Source organism: Camelus ferus, chromosome 12, assembly GCF_009834535.1.
Source record: "Camelus ferus isolate YT-003-E chromosome 12, BCGSAC_Cfer_1.0, whole genome shotgun sequence".
Taxonomy (NCBI): Eukaryota; Metazoa; Chordata; class Mammalia; order Artiodactyla; family Camelidae; genus Camelus; species Camelus ferus.
The window spans coordinates 38,251,689-38,257,688 of record NC_045707.1 but is presented as its reverse complement, the minus strand read 5'-3'; the positions used below and the strand labels follow the sequence as shown (position 1 = coordinate 38,257,688).

The following is a 6,000-nucleotide window of genomic DNA, read 5'->3' as shown; positions in this document are numbered from 1 at the left end:
TGGGGCCCTTCGACGTCAAAAAGGTCACGAATCAGACGCATGCGCATGCTCAGTCGGAGGGTGGGTGGTCTCAACTAGTCTTAACCGACTGGAGCAGGAACGGGACACAGCTGATTCCAGGTTTCTGTAAACCTATTCAGGCAAACATCTTGTTTAGGCTACCTGAGGCTTGGGGTGGGCGTGCTGGTTTTTGTGAAAACAAAGCGGGCTTAATCACTGAAGGCTGGTTACAAGTTTAATGGGTTTAACTGCCGATTGCCTCAGTTTCAGGTGTGGCTCAGTGTTTTTGCTGGTTTACAGAACTGTGGGTTAAATGCAGATGTGGAGTGAAGTGGCCTGAGAGTGTTAGAAGGAGCCCTGGAGGGCTTGGCCAGTAAGAAATCATGACCTTGTACAAGTCACTTCTTTTCCAGTGCTGCAGTTTCTTGCCTCTGAGATGAGCGGGTTCTACAGGGGCAATTGCTGGAGTCCCATTCACCTGTAAGCTCTCTGATTCTATGTTGGACCTTCAGCTCAGTAGAGTCTTTGAGCCCCTGGAAGTTGTTTTGGATAAATCTCCACCACGACTTGTTACATTTTAAAGAATTTGCCCTTTCTCCATGTAAAGGATGGCCCCAGCACTGCCAGAGATTTTATTTATTTTTTTTTCCTGAGAGAGATGTGTTCATTAATCCTTTTTTTGTTATTCTCATTCTTGTCTTTCAGGCAATTAAGGAAGTCCCAATACCCCCGAGGGCTCCTGAGTTTAAGAAGCTTGTCCCGCTGCCTGCAGTCTGTGAAGAAGCTGCCCATGGGTCTCAGAACTCATCCTGGGTGAGTTTGCACCAGCGCATGCATAACCTCAAACTGCTGCTTGGGCACCCTTTTGGCTCTGACTCTCGGATCTTAACTGGCTGATCATGGTCCCAGGTGAGCCTAGAAAAGGTGCAGATGCCTGGCTCAGAGAGGATCTTAACCAGAGGAATAGGTGTTCCAGGATTCCTGGGTGTGCTCCTTTCTCATTTTTCCTCTCTCACTTTCTGCCTTTCCATCTCTCTGGGTATCTTTCTCCTTCTCCACCCCTTTTTTTATAGTCAGATGGCTTGGTTTCACATCTATAAATATGAAATATCTCTGGAGGAGCGGTGGCATGGTGCTTCTTGCTCAAGAGGGTCTGAACTATGAGGTGTCTTCTTTCTTGTGTATTCTAATTTCTTTCTTTTTTTAAATCTACAAAGTGGAAGCACTGCAGGTGTGGGAGTCGGAGACAGAGACTTTGGTTCTGAGTTCTGAGTTCTGAAAGCTGTGTGACCCTGGGAAGTTACTTACCCTCTCTGAACCTCAGTTTTCTCAGCCCAAAGGTGACATCATCTACACTCACAATGTGGTGGTTGCCTTCTAACCTGTCCTCCTCCAAGCCACTCTCCTAGGGCAGATGGATAGAACTTTAAAGAACATAAAGCAAGCCTTAATTTTTTTTTTTAATTTTACTTTTTTTTTTTTTTTACAAAGTAGATTCTTTTTGATTCAATTTGTTTAAACTAAAAAAAAAAAAGCAAATCTTGTAAAATCTTATCATGTTTCTGTTCAGTATCCATCTCTGTCTTCCTGAAACATTTAGAATAAATTCCAGGCTATGTTCTGTGAAACCCTGCAAGGCCTCACCCTGCACCATGCTGCCCTCACTCATTAGGTGCCCCACATCCCAGTCTTACTGCCCCATGGCCTTTGCATATGCTGTTCTTTCTGTTCAGAATAGCCTCCTTCTACTCTTTACCTAGCTGATTCTTTGATCCTCAAGTCTCACTTTAAATGTCACCTCCTGAAACAGACCTTTCTTGACTCCCTACCCAGTCTATTTTGGGGCTTCTAGTCCTATTCTTTATAATTTTAAGCTTTATTATTTTTATTTTAAAAATTTATGGTAAAAGTTGTATAACATAAAAATTTACCATCTTAGCTACTTTTTAGTGTCTAGTTCAGTCTCACTAAGTACATTTACATCCTTGTGCAACCATCATCACCATCCATCTCCAGAATTTTTTTAATCTTCCAAAGTGGAATCTTTTATTAAACAAAAACTCACCATGCCCTTTTCCCATTCCCTGATAACCACCACTATACTTTCTGCCTCTAGGAATTTGACTACTCCATTCTTCATATAAGTGGAATCATGCGGTATTTGTCCTTTTGTGACTGGCTTATTTCATTTAGCATGATGGCTTCAAGGCTGATCCATGTTATCATATGTGTCAGTATTTCCTTCCTTTTTAAGGCTAAATAATGTTCCTTTGTATGTGTATATCACATTTTCTTTATCCATTCATCTGTGGATGGACCCTTGGGTGGCTTCCGTCTTTTGGCTATTGTGAACAATGGTGCCATGAACATGAGTATACGGTTATATTCTTTTATAGCATCTTGTACTTTTCCTTCAGATCTTGTGTGTTGATTCATTTACTTTCTCTGTCCTCCAGTAAACTTTAAGCTGTGCAAAAGCAGGAACTGTTAACTGTTTTGTTTACGATGTATCAAATGCCTTTACAGCATCTGGCATGGGGTGTTTGACATGAACGCCAAAGCTAGTTTCTTTATGCTCAGATCCTGCCTCCACTACTTAGTAGCTGTGTGACTATAAGCAAATGACTGAATTTCTCTGTGCCTTAGTTTCCTCACCTATAAAATGGGGATAAGATGTGTACTTGTCTCCTAGGGTTATTGGAAACATATGTGTAAAGGGCTTAGAAAGACATATTGTGAATGTTAAGTAAATGTGTGCCATTATTATTGTCCTAGTAGATGCTCAAATATTTATTGAGTCAGTATGTTAAATGAGTGAGATGATACTGGAGGTGAATTTGTTTCCCTCCTCATTTCTGTCTTTCGTATGCATCTTTATCGTCCTGCCCTTCCCAGCAGGTGCAGATGCTAATGGAAGGCATTTTCCAGCATCTCTGGATGCTCATTAGTGTGCCATTAGCAGATCCTCTCTGAAGCCATGGTTCTCAGCCTCGTGCACATTAGAATGACCTGGGGAGCTTTAAAAAATCCTGATGCCTAGGCTGCACCCAGACCAGTTAAATCAGCAAATCTAGAGGTAAGACCCAGACTTCTGTATTTTTAAAATTCCCTGGTCATTGCGATGTGTAGGCAGGGCTGAGAACCATTGACCTAATGTCTGAGTGAAGCTGGGAGGTAGAGTCTGAGGGCTGGATGCTTGGGCTCAGCTGTTCAGAATCTAAGCATGCCCGAATTTGGGAGAGGTTTCTGTAATCTTGAAGAGCAGACTTGTTACTAACGAACCACACATGGCCAACAGTCATATGAAAACACATTCAACCTCACTAGAAAATCACAGAAGGGTAGATTAAAAGACCGCGGTGACTGTTCATTTGCTTCTCATCAAATTGGTACAGATTTAAAAATAATAATCATAATACCTAAGGTTTAAGGTTATGGGGAGTTGGGCAGTTGGGACAGTCTGTCTGCAGGACACTTTGGCATTAAATATCGAAGTCCTTATAGGCTTTCAGATCAGATCTGTTGTGTATGGGTAAACAAAACCACTGACTTGAAAAAAAAATTGTATTACTTTTTTCTGACTACAGAATTTCTATATGTTTATTATAAATAAAAAGATGTTGAAGTGATCTATAGTCCCACCAATCTAACATTGGCTTATATTTTGCTGTCTTTCAGATACTTTTCCTACATGTATTTATAACTTTTTAAGAAAATGCAAGCATATTATGACTACAGTTTTATAACCTGCTGTTTTTTCTACTTTATCATATTTCATATATTATTGGTACCAAAAAATATTTCTTGTCTGCTTAAATGAATATTTTCCAACAGTGTAATTTTTAATAGCTTGAGATTTGATTTTTATGATGTACCATAATTTAACTAATCCTGTATTATGGGATATTTCCATTATAAATTACTTTGCCATTCATATTTGTCTTAGTCCATTTGAATGGCTATGACAGAATATCATCGACTGGGGGGCTTGTAAACAACAGGAATTTATTTCTCGTAGTTCTGGAGGCTAGAACTTCAAGATCAAGGTCCCCATATGCTTGGGTTCTGGTAAGAGCCCTCTTCTGGGTTGCAAATTGCTGACTTCTTGTGACCTCACATGGTGGAAGGGGCAGGGGCATCCTCTCAGGTCCCTCCCCATTAGGAGGGCTCCACCCTCATGACCTAATCACCCTCAAAGGCCCCCAACGTCCAAATACCATACACTAGGGATTAGGTTTCAACATGAATTCTGAGAGAAAATAAACATTCAGCCTGTAGCATTGCTCTTGTAGACAAATCTTTGGGTGTGTTCAGTTATATCCTTAGTATAATTTCTTAGTATAAAGTGGCTTTACTAGGATAAAGAATATATACCTATGTAAGGCCTTGTTTCCCTTTTAGCTTTCAAAGCTTAAAAAAATGCATCTAGGTGTGTTAGTAATAACTAGGGGCAATAGTCTATGAGTAAATTATTCGTAAACAGAAGTGGCAAAGAAGGCAGAAACAAAGGGAGGCTCTATTCAATCCTTAGTTGATCATGGTATGTATTAGCTGGTTGTTGTATTTTAGGCACCATATGTATACCTGTGTGTGTGCGAGCACATGCACTTGCCCTTATGAGCACGTGCGGTATAAATCCCGCTGATTCCTTCATGCAGGCAGACAGGCTCGCAGTCCCTGCTTCTGAGTCAGCTCCTTTCACAGTCTCGACCCATCATTTTGTCCTTACTTTCCTGGCTGATTGTACAACCATACCTCACACCCCAGCTTCTGACATCTGTTTTGTTCTCCGAACTTGGAATCTGCATTTGCAGTACTGACCAGTAGAGTGAGCAAGCCGGTTAGAAGCCTGGAGTTTGGGCTGCAGATGAGGATTGCCTTCTGCCAACACTGGCTTTCATGGGACCTGCCCAGCTGGGCTTCTTCCTGACACCTCTGCTCCCCGATCCCAGTTAAGGAGAATGCAGGATACTAGGGGGCAGGGGGTCTCTGAAAGTTCACAAACCTGGGGTGGCCAGTACCTCCACTGGTACGTGACAAAAAGAGGAATCCTCCTCTTTCCATGAGTAAGTTTCCAAATGGTTCCCAGAAGTCACCTTTCTTCTTCCTCTTCTTCTTTTTCTTCCTCTTCATGCGGAAGCAGCAAAAAAGCCTCCAAGGCTTGTACATATGTTTTCTTGGCGATAGAGAAGCTCTGTTTGTAGCTTAAGCCCAAATCATGATCTTCAGAAGGCTGTTGGGGAGTCAGAAACTGGAATAAAGAGATACGCACAGGGCTTTGGAAGAAAGTTGGAATCTCAGTGGCAGCTCCAGCCATAATTACTCATGAAAAGTCAAAGACCAGGGCAAGTTATTTATTTGATTTTTCATAAAAGGCCGCTTTAGGTTAGTTGAGTTGGAGCCCAGAGATAGAGCTGGCTTTCTTATAAGATGACTATGAAAACAGGCAAGGAAGACCACTCTGTTCTAACCTGGAGGCTGACTGGAAGGGCCTTTATCAAAATGTTATTCTTTTCCAGAAGACATTCATCATGTTCAACAGGGCTTCATCCTGGTGTTGTAAAGTGAAGTCTTGCCTCAGGTTAAACTAGCAGCATTGAGGGAAAAAATAATTCTTCTGACTGCATCCAGGGAGCTGTCACCATGATTAATTAGCCTGGACAGTCCCGGGTGGGTGCTAAGGACCAAGGCACTCTCACCTACTGTTTGTGCTTCGTCAGTGATGTGGGTTGGGCTCAGGTCTCCTGCATGTCATCCTCCTTCTGGGGAAATGACACTCTGAGACCTATCTCAGGGAAATCAGTGGGCAGGATTGGGTTTAAAACCTGAGAGGCAGGAGTCCAGGCTGGCTTGGTGCCTAAGTTGCTCTATACAGTTGAGCAATTTTTTCAGTACACTTTTGGAGCTTAGTTTTCTCAAATACAGCATGGCTCCAAACGTGCCTTATTATTGGGCCATTGTCTACCTCTCCTTCAAATAGGAGACTACATCCAAGCCTTA

At 42.0% G+C, this 6,000-nt stretch overlaps 1 long non-coding RNA gene across 2 annotated transcripts in view; it reads left to right on the top strand.

The window, feature by feature from the left end:
- The first annotated feature begins 705 nt into the window (after positions 1-705).
- The window catches only part of LOC116667686, a 136,363-nt gene continuing 131,068 nt past the window's right edge, over positions 706-6,000 (top strand). For both annotated transcript variants that reach the window (XR_004324667.1, XR_004324668.1), the window contains exon 1: positions 706-813. This is a non-coding gene — a long non-coding RNA (uncharacterized LOC116667686). The remainder of the gene's footprint in view (positions 814-6,000) is intronic.